Here is a 16,276-nt window from a genome sequence, read left to right on the forward strand (position 1 = left end):
CAGATGCTTCTCAACAAACTCTATATAGGGTCACTATGAGTTGGAACCAGCTCAACAGCACTTAACAACAGCAACATTCAGCTGAAAGAATCATCTACATTTCAAAGATTATGATGATTCAAGACAATAATTTAATTCATCTGTTTAGCCTAAATAATTGCATTGTCATTGTTAAGTGCCCTTGAGTGGAGTGGTGCTGTAGGAACTCTGTATAGGGTTTTCAAGGAGTGGCTGGTGGGTATGAACTGCCAACCTTGTAGTTAGCAGTACACTGCCTGTCCCAAAGATACAAAATATCTATTTCCTTTCCACAAAAAAAGGATAAAAACAGTGCTTCAATAGCATGTGGTTTCTTGTCCCTCTGTCTTTACTTCATGGTTGAAAGACTGAAAGTATCCAGTGATTCTCACTATTCTTGACTCTGGGACACATCTACATAATGAATTTCCATGACCAAATATATTGACCATATATAGAGCTCTGGTAGCGTAGTGGTTACGAATCGGGCTGCTAACCTCAAGGTCGGCAGTTCGAAACTATCAGTGGTTCTGCGGGAGAAAGATGAGCATTCTGCTCCCGTAAAGATTTACAGCCTCGGAAACCCTGTGCAGGGTCACTATGAGTTGGAACCGACTCCACGGTACTTAACAACAACAACAACAACAACATATTAGTCATAGCTCATTATAGTGCTTATGTATTTGTTATATGTTATTTATCACAGAGTGACGTTATTTACTTACTTGATTGTTTGGGGATTTGTTTTGTATGGAGTCCTGGTGTGGCACTGTAGAATAAAGCACTGGACCACACGGTCTGTTTGAACAGCAAGGTTCATGATTCAAGCTCAACAGCCGTACCTCTGAAACCCTATACAGTGTCGCTATAAGTTGGAATCAACTCGTTGACACTTAACAACAAAATGGGTAAGGTTCTTTTGGGTGGCAAGTTCAGTTAGAAATCAAAACCAGACAAATTCTTTTGGATTTTCAGTAAAGACACAAAGAGACTGTCGAAACTAAACTATGAGTTCTAACACAAAGCATCAAGGCTTTAGGGAAAGCTAAAGATCATGTGTGGTTATCAAGGATGCAAACATAGCTGTTGTACTCTATCTAAGGTCTGGGACTCAAACGACAATTTGAGAGACCCAGTTCCTCCTTCGGTATCTATAGTTCCTTCCCCTTCATATTAATCACAGTACACATTTGTTTCTGTTTGATGGCTTGTTGTTCCTCTCTGAGCCTACAACAGGCTTCTACCAGACCCTTTACTCCCTCAGTGGCCCTCCTTGCAGCTTGAATATTGAGATGCTGCTCATCTTGTCAGTCTCACATTAAATATCACTTCCTTCTGAGAGAACCTTCCCTTCTCCCACCACACATGTTGTTGAACGATACTGGGCATCATTCTAACTCATATCGATGCTGTATAGGGTTTCCAAGGAACAGCTGCTGTGTTTGAAACACCGACTTTGTGGTTACAAGTCCAGTGTTGATCCTACAGGGCCATACCAGGATTCCCATCCCTTATTCTCCATTTCTGACAATTGATTCTTTCAAATAAGGTAGTACAGTGTGGGAATCTCTGGGTGGTATAAATGGTTAATGAAATGCTTACTGAAAGGCTGAACGTCCAAGCCTGCTCAAAGACACCTAGAAAGAAAAGCCTGTTGATCCACTTCTGAAAGAATCAGCCACTGAAAGTCTAACACACATGAAGTTACCATGAGTCAGAGCTGACTTTACCACAATGCCCGATTTCCCCACTGGACTAAAAGGTTTCTGAAGATAGGATATCTGTCTGTATTCTCAACTATTCTAGCTTTAGTACCTAGCACAGTGGCTACCACATAATACATCCTCAATAAATAGTTGTTGAATGAATAAATATTAGATCGAGCAAAAAAACCCTCAGAAAGGCTTCCGTTACCCTGACAGGCACTCTGAAACTTCTCAGGGAGAACTTTCTGGTAGACTCTTTACAAATACAAAGATCTACATTGCTATTAGTCTGTACAATTCACCTAAAGTGGGGCATATTGAACCAAATCATGGGCTTTTCTATCGATGTACTTCTTTCCATTAAACTATGATGAACTTTTACTATGTGGTTATAAGAAAGTTGATAGTACATAAAAATGAGCTTTCAGTGAAACACTAAATAAAAATGTACTTCAGATAGATATTTGAATAATGTTAGAAAAGGTTCTGTTTTGGAATTAAATAGCATGGTTGTTGTTAAATGCTGTCGAGTTGATTCCGAATCATAGTGACCCTGTGTAGGGTTTCTGAGGAGCAGCTGGTGAAAATAGAAAGGTAGAAAGGCATATATAGGAATCAAAAACTTAAAAAAGAAATATCAAAGTAAAGATTAGGGGGAAAAAAGTCCAAAGACTGAATCACATTAAGGAACCAGGTGATGGACTGACTTGCTGCAGAACAGATTTGTAGAGATTGAGAAGTGAAGCTGGGTTTAGGGATGGTTGGAAACCACTGGCTGAGGTTTATTCAGGACTGAGTGAATAATGGGAAGTAAAGACGTTGAATTGCATAATAATCTGTGAGAAATTTTCAATTGTACTAGTTCCTCCTAGTTTTTAACATCCACTTTATTGAAACATCCAAAAGGTTCAAGCAAGGGCATTTGTAAATCTCTTTGTAAATTACAATTCTTTGTTGTTGTCTTTATCGGCTACTTTAAAAAAATATATAAAAGTAAATCATTACCTCTGACAACTTCATTGAGTCCATAGGGAGAGAAAAAGGAAACCTTATTACTCTAATTGAAGAATATAGATTTGGAATTAATATTCTTAGAGAGTGTGAAGCAAGGAAGCAATAAAATTAAGAAGAAAAGAGGAAATCAAAAGATGGTACAGTGCTGCGTATCTTTGCTCTTGTTACTCAGGAAAATTGACATTTTACTCTGTACCAAGGTCAAAGAAATTAGGAAGCTATACTCTCTATCTCTGAGAAATCTCTGAATTATAGATCTTAGAGTTATCAGGTACCTCAGGAAAACATAAGCCAACCCTTTACTTCCAGAAAGACCAGAAATTATTATCCCCCCCATTTTAAAGATGCCGTTTGTTGGTGTTGTTAAATTGCCATTGAGTCAGTTCTGGCTCAGCCACCCTGTGTAAGATTTCTGAGGAGCGACTGGTGGGTTTGAATCACTGAGCTTGTGGTTAGTAGTCCAGTGCTTATCCTGCAGCACCATACCAGGACTCCATTTTAGAGACAAAGCAAGTAAATTAAATTATGTGTTGTGGTCATATGACTGAAAGATGGTTGATGGTTGAGAATACATATGAGGCAGGGATTGTTGTTGTTAGGTTCAGTTGAGTCCGTTCTGACTCATTGTGACCCTGTATAGAGTTTCCAAGGAGCGGCTGGTAAGCTTGAACCAACCTTGCGGTTCAAACTGAACTTGCAGTCCAGCGCATTATCCACAGAGCCACACTAGGAAAAGCTGTTCTTAAGAAAAACATGCTCAGTCTGCAATTAGCATGTGCATTCCAATACATTACAAACAGAATGCATATTTACCAGTTTGGTATGGATTGAGTGGAAGAAATTATTATATTCGAGTAGCCATGGGTTGTCAGGCAGTACCATGGGCCCTGGAGAAGGACACCATTCTCCATTTTTGGTAAAGTGCTGTTGTTGTTAAGTTGGTTCCAACTCACAGCAACCCTGTATAGTGTTTGTACAGAGCAGCTGGAGAATGTGGACCACCTTGTGTTTCAAAAAGGCCTTGCGGTCCAGTGCATTATTCCACATTGCCAAACCAGGGCTCCTGGTCAAGTGTTGTTGTTGTCAAGTGCCATCGTGTCAATTCCGACCCATAGCGACCCTGTACAAGGTTTCCAAGGAGTAGCTGGTGAGCTTGAACCACTGACCTTGCAGTTCAAACGGCTTTGCAATCTGGCACATTAACCCACAGCGCCACACCAGATCAAGTGTAGGGTAAGTTAAAAAGAAGAAGACCCCCAGTGAGATGGATTGACAAGATGGAGCCAGCAATGGGCTTAAGCATGACAGTAATTGTAAGGATGTTGCAGGACCTGGCAGTGTTTTGTTCTGTTGTACATAGGGGTCACTGTGAGTTGAAATTGATTCGATGGTACTTAACAACACAACAGCAACAGGCCACTGTTTGCCAAAATAAGTTTCTGTACTTTCTGGGAAAAGGAAGAAGGAATGGAAGGAAAAAGAGAAGGAGCGAATCATTGAGGGAGGGAGAAAACTGCAAAAAGGGGCAATTGACTTTTAGGCCCCTATGTGACCCGTGAATTGGCACAGAGGCGGCAGCGATGGGCTCAGGCATAGCAATGGTTGTAAGGTTGGTCCAGCTCTGGGAAGTGTTTCCTTCAGTTGTGCGTAGGGTCACTATGAGTCAGTACCAACTCGATTGCACCTAACAACAGCAACCACATTGTGAATCCTAAAAGCTGATGCACCATATTTTAACAAATAAAGATATTGAGATTCTGTTTTTTATTACCAAACTCCAGCTATGACAGTACTAAATATTGACAGTGAAGTTGGGCTTTAGGGGAAGGAGGTGAAGAACAATTGTAGTGACGTTGAGACCGTTTTTTTCCCCTGTCTTTCATTTGCCACTTATGTCCATAGGTAAAATACGTTATTAATCTTTTGATTTTCAAGTGAGGTATCTACATTTAAAAAGGGGATATATTTCCCTCTCTCAGCTACAGAATTCTGTGTACTTTGCCAGGCTTTCTAGAGTTTTCATTCTTCAAGCATGGTAGGTGAGAAGGTAGAGTCAGCTCTGTGTTCCACAAGCTCTCCCTACACTTCGGCAAAACACTGGGCTTTTATTTATTTTTAAGAATAAAAATATGATGGCACACTCTTCATTTCATAAACAATCCCATTTAATGATGGATTCCAAAATAGTTGGCTTCAGTTTGTACTGAAATGACCTTTGATATCTCTTAACCTGGCATTGCCAACCTAGCTGTGCTTTCTATAAAAACAGTATTTCTTTTATTCACTAGTCTTGTGTTATTTTTCAGTTAAAATTCTATCTTTTATGAATAGAAATCAAGCATACCTTTCAAAGAAAGATTAAGAGGACCACATCTTGTGCATATTGAACCTCAGTAAGAAGCACGATTAGTAAACCGCATGTGTGTTTCATTTCGTTGTTTCTGTATTTCCTTTGGCTCTCACAGAAATGTTCATGTTGACAGGCCCATTTCAATCAGATAGAGCCAACTGTCTGCCAGCTAAAGCACGCACTCTTCCATCACCCCTCCACATGCCCCAAAACTTTCTTTATTCGTTATAGCCAAACTTTGAATTTGCCTGGGTCTGTCTTAAGAGATTGTGTTTTTAAAAATAATATTCATAAAAATAATCATATCTTACCCCCTATATTACTAGCTTTCATTTTCCACAGTCAGCACAAGGTACAGTTTTGACAGGGAGCATGAAGAGATTTAGAAGAGAGGCTGAAGTTAATTGAGGTTAGCAAGAAAAATATTACTGTCAATTTCAGACTTTTTCTTTAATTATTTTTGACTCATGAATAATCAATTAAATGAAAAGGGAATGCACATTTAAAAGCATCTTGAAAATTCCCACTCAAGCATCAGAGAGGAAAGGTGCCTCTTGTGACACTATCTACAGTAGAACACACCACTGGCTTTTTGCAGATGACATAGTTTTTAAAAAAAATGATGCTTCTTTTGAAGTGACAGAATGAGTATGCTGGGAAGAGGAAGTTGAGCATATACAGCCATAAAAGGTAATTTGCCTTTTCAGTGACAACCTGACTGTACCAGGAATAAGTGTAGCTTACAACTCTAAAGACTGGGAGTTTGGGACCTACCCTGAGAAAGATTAATAGACAGAAGGTACAGTTCTGCATCAGGGTAAGTTAACAATCACTGTGCTTCCTCGGTGCACACAGATGTGCCTTTGAGACTTCAGTGTACTAAAAAAGGAAGGCTGGCCTTCAAGGATCTCGTTGAGTAATCTTATTTTATTTAAGGTCACTACATTGTTCTATCAGCCCTACTAGCCAATTGGAGTCCTGGTGTGGCACTGGACTGCCAACCAAAAGGTTGGCGGTTCAAACTCACCAGTTGTTTCTCGGAAACCTTATACAGGGTCACTATGAGTTGAAACTGACTGGACGGCACTTAACCACTAGCCAATTAATGTTCAACTGTTTTGGATATTTAATTTCTTTGATCAAAGAATACAATTACGTTTCTAAGAATTTAGCAAAGAGGAAAATCCTTTTTATTTCTTTAAGGAAAAAAATAAATTATTTCTAGAATGAATCCTTCCACCGATTATTTCCACTGGTGGAAATAATTATTATTGCAATAGCAACAGTGAGTTTGATTTTCTTTTTGCTTATTTCCATTTAAAATGACCCACTTCTGTGTGTTGTGAAGAAGAGGGATCAGTCTCTGGAGAAGGATATCATGTTTGGTAAGGTGGACGGTCAGAGAAAAAGAGGAAGACACCCCCCGCCCCCCAGCAAGATGGATTAGCAAAGTGGCAGCATCAATGGGGTCAAGTGTGGCAACAATTGTGAGGTTGGCCCAGGACCGGGTAGTGTTTCATTCTGTTGTGCATAGTAGGGTTGCTATGAATTGGTACTGACTCAATGGCACCTAACAACAACAACAACTCCCATGTGTATGTGTGTGTGTTTGTGTGTGTGTGATTTGAATATCTTTTCTTTATAAAGCAGAGTTAGAAGTTTTTGTTTTATATTGATACCTATTGGAAGGAGAAAGATACTTCTGTGCTCTGGTCTTGAACACCAGTTCTCCCAGTAGGTCATGCTTTGTAGGTCCATTCATTTAGCACACTTTTGTGGATCATGCACCACTATGCGGGAGACAAGCGTACCTTGCTGAGAATCCAGGTAACTGTTTCTAAAGTAAGATATGTAATATTACACAGCACAGGAATTTTGGTCATCTGTAACATCCAGTTTCCCTTTTTTATATTAGTAATATTTCCCCTTTCATAAAAGTGAATTTATTTTTCATAAAAAGATAAAAGGAAATATCATTAATTACAGTTGACCTGAAGCAATGGTATAAGAGGATGCAAATTTCAAAGCCAAGCAATTGGTTCTGAAAACAGTTTTTAAGGACCATATGGTAAATTGATATTCTACCTAATTCTAAAATGGAAGGATAGCCCTGTATTTCTTAAGGTTAATTCAACATGAGAACTGTTTATCTGACAAGTCATTTTTTTCCTTTAGAGTGCTGGTTTTGGAGGCATTCTTTCTTATTTCCATGTCAGAAGACAGACTTCTGTCATTAAGAAGTGAGTTTTCAGGTATGAGGATCTGAAATATCCATGTATTGAGAGTCATCACTTTGACTAATGGAGGAACCTGACCACATATCATCCAAAGCTCTTCTTCACAGTGTGTCATTTTTCCAGCTCAGTTCATTTTTGATATATCTCACTTTATCAGTCATTGGGGTGGAAATTTCATCACTCTTATATGCTTTTTGAGTTTTTCTTAGTGTTTGTTTGTAATAGGTTTTATGGGTGATTAGTTATGTGAATTGTGGCATTCTCAGTGATGGAGACCTATCTTAATTTCACTCATGAAGCCTTTTTCTCTCATAAACTGAGCTACAAACCCTGGATAGCATTTGTTTTTCATTTAAACATAGCTTCTTGGAATTAGTACACATGCATTTCATCACTACATAGTGTGAAAATTAATAGCGGAATTGTTTGTATTAGCCCCAGTGTTTGAGAGTAGAACTTTTCAGCTCTGAGATTTCACACATTCTGGGACACGCCAATGACTGATTGCTCCACTGGGCACTATCAGATGTCAAGATTTTACCAAAGCCCCACTGAACACTATTATGACATAAGAGTACTATTTCTGTCTCATCTGCAGGTAATCATTTTGTCTCAACTGCTTTCACAGTCAAACATAAACATCGATATGACCCACCATTTTATTTTACCTAATGTGACTGTATGTACGTGCTTTAATAGTCAACATACTATGTTGGTTAAATGCACAGATTTTCAGGTCATATAGATCTGGTTTTGATCCCCAGTTACAGTTGTGCTATTTAGCAAATGTGTAATCTTGGACAAGTTACTTAATCTCTCTGAATCGAGGTTTCCCTATCTGTAAAAGATTACTAAAAAAGCATACCTCATAGGGTTGTTGAAGAAATTAAATATGTATATAAAATAAGCATTTAGTGGGTTCTCAAATAAAGTTTAGTTCAAGATATTAAACTTTCTTTAGTCTTTATCCAGCAACGTTCTAGAAACTCCAGAGCTGTAAAATACTCAGGTTAATTCTGTATGGTAGTTTTTTTAATGGTTTTCTCTTTAATTAGGAGGTTTCTATTTTGCTTCATTACATGAGTATATTAAAATATTCTGTTTTACTTTGTGTGTGTGTTTTTTTTTGTTTTGTTTTGTTTTGTTTTTTTTTGCAGCTATTTTACCATAGTAAAAGTCATGGAAAAACATAAATACTACAGCATGACTTTGTTATAATAATTTCCATGCTATGTCTTCACATCCCCATTGTTCCCGGCTATAACATCATGTGCTCATTTGGTTAGGTTTCATAAATAAAATTATAATACTCTATAGGAGTCTTGGTTATGGCGCTGTGGGCTAATGCATCAGACAGCAAAATCGTTTGAACTGCAAGGTCAAGGTAGTTCAAGCTTACCAGCTGCTCCTTGGAAACCCTATACAGGGTCACTATGGGTAGGAATGTACTCGATGGCATGTAACAACAACAACAACAATAGAAGATTGACAAGTGAAAAAACAAAAACCAAATCCAAAACTCACACAAAGGTTAATGAACTGAATTTAGTAATGGTAAATGAGAACTATCCCTCAGACAATAATTATTTTATCCTTTCTTTTTCAAATCTCTCTCTTTCTAATATATTCACAGACTGTTGTCTCATATGAGTTTGTTTGCCACATTAGAATTCATGTAAATCAGGAAATATCATTAATTATTGAAAACCTACTATGTACAATGCAAAGAGCTATTAAAAAAAAAGTTTTCCTGATAGAGCATTGCTAATTTTGAGGGTAGAGAAGGGTGTGGGCTACTTGAATAGAAAATGATGGCAGAGTAAAACTGTGAAGATCAATACTCTTCCCCCGTTTAAACTGCAGTAACAAACACAGTGTGCAATGTGGAACAGGAATGATCAGGTTTAAAACTATTTTTCATAGACATGACCAGAGAATGTGTGGGATTATGTAGATTTATGATTGTCCTGCAGTAGTTTTCAACCACTGTATGGCTCATTCATGTGCTGCACAGGGATACAGCCAACTGAGATCAAGATATCAAGTGTGTGCTTGTTGTACCCAGAGGACACTGGCTGATGGAGAAATCTCTCATCCTGAAAGCTGAGCTGTGCTTGTTGTGCACATGGTATACCTGGTTGCCACTGAATATGGCAGTTAGGTCTGCTCCATGAATTAATACATAGTTACAGAAATATGCGAGCATTCTTCCATGAGTGTATACAAGAGGATGTGGTCAGGGCAATAAACAAATCTACTCAAAGAGCAAGGGATTATTAACAAGTAACAAGACCTGAAGGGCCAGCAAGTGAAGAGTGTAATTAACCCAGACTGCTTTTATTGACACTGTAAGGCATTGATTTACTGTAAAAAAACAACTGCATTATAATTGTCAGCGGCTTTTTAGTGTTGTTTTAAGTCTTTTATTCTTTCGATGTACCGCCAAAATCTTTAAAGTATTTCAAAGTTATGTCATGAATATTGTGGTGGAAATTTTGTTGAAATAGAAAATTAGGCGTGACCAGACTACTAAAACTTTCTTTCAAAGAGCCTTACACAGTGATTATGGAAGACTTTTATTATTCACAATCTGTACTTTTATGCTGTTTACTGGCATTCTACCCATCATTTATCCTCTTTATTACAATATTTTAACTAGGCACTTCAGATTTGTGTACGATTTCTCTTTCTCTGTCACACCCCTTTCAATCTGCAAAGGTGCCTTTTTTGGCCTTTCTGCCTTGACTTTAGATGAAACGCTAGCTCTTATGAGAGTATTAAATGTTCATACTGAAAGTCCTGTGTATGTGGCTACGCAGAAATACCCAGAACCAGCTTGGTGTAAGCGGTTCTTGCTTCATAAGGTCCTATTTCATGCCTGTTGTTTTAGAGCTTGGAAAGCAGGGATGTTCTTATGTTGGGTAGGAACAGTAGAAAGGAAAGGCATTCTTACAGTGATGTCCTTAATTTCCCAAGTTAGGCAGATAAGACCAAAGGATATGTGATCCAAGTCATTTGAGAGATGGCTAAGGTAGAATTACCATCAACCATTTTGAATTACACATCACTTGCCCACTTTAGGAAAGGTTCTGTACTGTTTGTTCATATATATTATGAACAGAGAGTCTGGTAGTACCAAAATCTGGTCAGGCACTGGGAAATATGGCTTATTTTATTTCCTGTAGCACCAGAAAGTTATATGGACTGTACTTCATATAACCAAGGAGAAGGAGGGCTTCTAATGCAACCCCAATGTGACAGTAAACCATATTTACATTTGAAACACATTTTCTGATTTTAATGGCTCATACTTAAGGAGCCAGGTTTGTTCAGCCAACTTACTGTGAAAGCATATGTGAAAATGCTTAGATGTTATAATGTATTTTATAAGATGTTAATAGCATAAGAATCTCCTAGATATTTACTTGGTTGAATTCTCTGGATGCATGCCTTACTGAGAATTCATACCAAATTATTTTATTGAGAAATTGAATTATAATATTTGAATATTTTCTATTTATTCCTATTTATTATGTTTGGACCAGATATTTCTATTTATGGTTTTCTGACCTCTTCTGGGTGAAGTCCTGTAGTATCCGAGGATTTCTGCCTATAACATAATGGTAAATGATGTCAATTTTTTTAGTCTTTCATTTGCCTAGCAGTTTCATGGTTTTCAAGTGATATGTACTAGAAAGGTTCTGTAGATAAAGTATGAGAGGGAAAAGCATTATGTACATTAGTTGAAATTGGCATCATGTTGCCAAACTGTAATAAGCCTTAGGGGAGCTCAGTGTTGAAACTACTCAATTGAATGCTGTAATTTCCCATAACAATTTAAAAGGCCTGCAGGCATGCTAAAGCCATAGCTGGATCTTTCAGTTAACACTCGGTAACATGACCCCAAAGTCTCATTTACATCACAGCAATTAAAATATATTCCACATTACATGTTTACTACCCTGTACTGAAGAAATAATCCAATGAAATGTGGTTATTTTCTAAAAATAATCATGGAAATCTTTATATTCACAATATCTTCTTTTCAAAGTGGTATTGCCATCCCATACATACATACAAAGAGGGTAATGGTGATTGTAAAAAAGGGGAAAGGATGGGGAAAAGGAATCCAACTTAGACTCATAATAATTAGTAGTCATTACTACTTTTGACCCATGGGGGGGAAAAATGGTTAGTGGTCTCAGTCTAGTTCATAGGGTACAGGTGTCCATTATGCAAAATTGTTATTATAATCAATGATAACTGACCCCTATTGTAGTTAAAAGTGTTGTTGTTAAGTGCTATTGAGTTGGTTCCAACTCATGGTGACACTGAATAGGGTTTTTGAGGAGTGACTAGTGAGTTTGAACCATCGACATTACGGTTCAAAACAACCTTCTTGTCCAGTGCTTATCCAACAGTACCACAGCAAGACTCCAGTTAAAAGTTGATGTTGTTGTTAAGTGCCGTGGAGTCCATTCTGACTCATAGCGTCCCTGTATAGGGTTTCTGAGAAATGGCTGGTGAATTTGAACTACCGACCTTGTACTTCAAACCTACCTTTCAGTCCTGTGTATTAACCCACAATGCCACAACAGGACTCCCCAGTTTAAAGTAGAGGGGCCAGAAATTAAATGAGTGTTACAATAATACACTTCCCAGTTACAGATATGCTGCCCCTACAATAGAACAGAAATGTTGATGTCCAGTTGGAAGGGTAATCGAAAAGTGTAGTTAGCACCTGAGGAAGGTAATTTAATCAATTAGAGCCCTTTTTTTCATGCTCCATCCAAATTAAATTACAAATGCTCTAACCATCATTATTTACTGTTAACATAACTATTTTGTAATGATCTGAATAACACATTATGTTAAACCAAACTCACAGTAGCTAAAATTGGAGCTTAGTTTCTCAACAGTGACTGTTGCATTTTAGTGATACCTTTCTTTGAAGAAGCCTATACCAAATTGACTTATTCCAAATTGTTGTTGTGGTTTAATATTTATTGAGTAGCCACAATTTACTAGCTTACCGTGGAAGTGTGGTTTTTAACAATTGTCTAGAATACATCATCAAGGTATGAAATACAGTGGCAAAAATCCAGTTTCTCTGCTTGGCAGGCAGTCAACATGAAACCAAGGAAACGGAATTTCTTTTTGTGCCTGTTGGAACACTCTTGCTTGCACTGCCCTTTTGTGGTCAGGAAGAGCGTTGAAAGAATCCTACTTCAGCAGACATCTGAGAAGGCAACATTTTTATCAGCTGCCTTGGTCCATTTTAATTCTCTGCCTGGGTTTATAACTACACTTACTAACAGCATAGGGAAAATTTTTTTTTTTTAATTGAGCCACTTACACCAGATAAATTGTGCAAATTATGAAAAGAGGTCTCCTTTGAGCAGACACAGGCCCATCATCAGAGTGCTGGACTGGCCAACACAGCCCCCTACTCAGCCCTCAACTGACGCATCTTGACAATGGAGGCCTGGACATCAAAATGTTTTAAAACATATAAATTATGCACCTATTGGGTGGTGCATGATGGAGCAACATTTCTTTCTGTAGTGCATAGGGTTGCTATGAGTAGGAACTGATTCAATGTTACCTGATAGCAGCAACACAACAATGTACCTATTTGTATTTATCCAGGAAATTTAGAACAACTGAGTGATTGGATACATGTTTCTGTTTTTACTTCATTATTTGGCAGCCTCTATATAAAGTCATAATATTTGAGTGTTATGCATATGCACTTTAAGGTGTGTGACTAAACACGAGATGTCAAAACATCGTATTTCTGTGTGAGACTATACCCAGTCAAGCATAGTTATACTTCTTGATAGGGTTGCATTAAAACTGATTTTAAAACAAACAATCAACACCCAAGAAGGAACATAATAAAATGAATGAAATCCTCTAGCGTTAGTGCTCAGACTACTTGACAGACTGACTATGAAAATGTTGGTCCCTTTTCCCAAACACAAAAGAGACTGAGTCCAGACTACACCTAGGCCTCACAGTATCCTCAGCAAGTTTAGAGTGTTCCACAGTTCTTTAAACAAATCAGACACCCCAGACTGAATCCAAAGTTTTTTGAAACCCGAAAATAACTCTCAGATTGACCTCTTCTCTCGAGAGCTTAAAGACTTTGGGTAGGAGGTGGCGTTTAGGAATCTTTCTGTCCATGTAAGCCTACTCACAACACACAGCGGCGATGCCGTGTTGAGGGAGTCTCGTGTCCATTACTGAACCAGAATTTTACACTCTCCAGGGGTCTATGGAGAAAGTTTCATTTGGCTAGTTCGGTGCTTTTCAGATGAAGATAAAAACTATCTGGTGGGTAGCAGACAGAGTATATGTTTATTATAGTCATTTTGCCTGTGCGTTACAGAGGCATGAATAACTGCAGTTATCCTTTATTCTCCAATACTTGTGGGCAGTTACCAGGTCTCCACCTGGTTGTTACGAAAATAAACCTAACGTAGTTCTTTCAATCTTGAGACTCTTAATCAGTTTTATTGCTTCTCTGGAAAGTCCTACCAGTATTTGCCTACTGAATTCTACTAACAGGACATAAATATTTGGAAATCATTTTGAAATTATTGGTGTGGGAAATAGATTTTTTTTACTAATTTTGAAAAATATTTGATAATGTATTTCTAAGTAAGCATATAAATATGTAAAACTTAAATTCCACTCAAATTCTTTAGAAAATGCCATTGTACTCAAGATGTGTATTCCTTGCCTTTAATTATATAGGACTGGATCATTTACATATTCCTCAATATCCTGCTTCCTAAAATTACTTATATGCCTAATAGACATTTTTGTTTTGTTTTTTGGAACTTTTTATTGAGAACTGAGTAAAGGTTTACAGAGAAGATTATCTGTTTTACATTCAACCAATCATTTGTTTACATTCAACAAATCAATTTCTTTCATCTCAATGATTACAATCCCCTCAATATTGTTGTTGTTAGATACCACTGAATTGGTACTGACTCATAGTAACCCTATGCACAACAGAATGAAACACTGCCCAGTCCTGGGCCAACCTTAAAATCCTCAAAATGCCCGAGCCCATCACTGCTGCCTCCGTGCCAATCCATCTCATTGGGGTCTTCCTCCTCTTCTCTGAATCTCCACTTTACCAAATTTGATAGATATCCTTCTCCAGTGACTGGTCCCTTCAGCTAATATGTCTGAAGTATGAGAGATGAAGTCTGGCCATCCTGGCCTCCAAGGAGCATTCTAGCTGTACTTCTTCCAACACAGTCTGTTGGTTTTTTTGGCAGTCCTCTAACACCATTACTCAAATGCATCAATTATTCTACAGTCTTCCTTATTCACTGTCCAACTTTTTCATGCTTATGAGGTTATTGAAAATACCATGGCTTGGGTCAGGTGCACCTTAGTCCTCAAGCTGACATCTTTGCTCTTTAGTACTATAATACAATATGTTTGATTTCTTGACTACTGCTTCCATGAGTGTTGATGGTTGATCCAAGCAAAATTACATTTTTGGCAACTTCAATCTTTTCTCCATTTATATGGATGTTGCTTATTGGTCCAGTGATGAGGAGTTTTTTTTTTCCTTTACATTGACATGTAACCCATACCAATGGCTATGATTTTAATCAGTAAGTATTGTATGTCCTCTTAGCATTCAGCAAGCTGTATCATCTGCATACCTCAAGTTGTTAGCGAGTCTTCCTCCAGTCCTAATGCCATGTTTTTCTTCATATAATCCAGTTTCTCGGATTATTTGCTCAGCATATAGATTGAATAAGTATGGTAAAAGATACAACCCTGGCATACACCTTTCCTAATTTTAGACCATACAGTGTTCCTTTGTTCTGTTTGGACAACTGCTTCTTGGTCTGTGTAACAACAATTAACCAACTGCCACAGTGAAACAATAGTTATCTTCCTTCCTCCCTGTGGTTCTTAATTCCATTCCACCCTCCTTCCCAATCCTTTTGAATTTTGGCCTTAGGTAAATGTTGCCTTTTTTATCTTGAATGGTTGAACATTCCATGATAAGCATACTTTACCAATGTTGTTGCCCCCTCTATATGTTTATTTACCACTTGGCTGAAAATTGGGCCACGAAGAGGAGTTCCATTCTAGACCTGACAGGTGGCTGAGGGTCTTAGTCTTAGGTTTCTCCAGTGTCTTTCTAACCAGTAAGTGGTCTTTTTTTATAATTTTTAATTTTTTTCCACATTTACTCTATGCAGGACCTTCTAATGTGATCCCTTTTAGAACCGTTGGTAGTAGGAGTCAGGCACCATTTAGTTCTTCTGGTATCAATTCTGTTAGTCCATTGGATTAGTTGATTCCAAGCATCTTCAGTTTTCATCATTCTTTCTTCAGCACATGGAAGAACAGTAATTGCACCTTAGATGGCCGCTCGTGAGCTTTTGAAGTCCTAGTTGATAGTCACCAAAGTAGGATGTATAACATTGTCTTTGTTGTTGTTAAGTGCCGTCGAGTCAGTTCTGACTCACAGTCACCCTGTGTAGGGTTTCCAAGTAGGTTCTCTTGATTTATAACCACCAATCTTGTAGTTAGCAGTCCAGTGCTTATCCAACGGCACCACACCAGGACTATATTATATTATGACAGTTGACCATGGTGTCCCCTGAGATTTTGATTCTGAGCCCCCAGGTCTAGCAACTCATTGCCTCAAGGTGTTTGGTAATATCTAAGAAGCTTTCATCATTTTGCCTGTGGTATTCCCCACCGTGGAGTCCTGGTGTGGTGCTGTGGGTTAATGCGCCAGACTGCAAATCCATTTGAACTACAAGGTCAGTGGTTCAAGCTCACTAGTTGCTCCTTGGAAATCTGATACAGGGTCGCTATGGGTCCGAACCGACGCAACAAAACTCCATCTTTCAGTTTAGCAACAGCACTTAACAACAACAACAACAAATTCCCCACCATATTTG

The sequence above is a fragment of the Chrysochloris asiatica genome, unplaced genomic scaffold (assembly GCF_000296735.1).
Source record: "Chrysochloris asiatica unplaced genomic scaffold, ChrAsi1.0 scaffold00011, whole genome shotgun sequence".
In the NCBI taxonomy this organism is placed as follows: Eukaryota; Metazoa; Chordata; class Mammalia; order Afrosoricida; family Chrysochloridae; genus Chrysochloris; species Chrysochloris asiatica.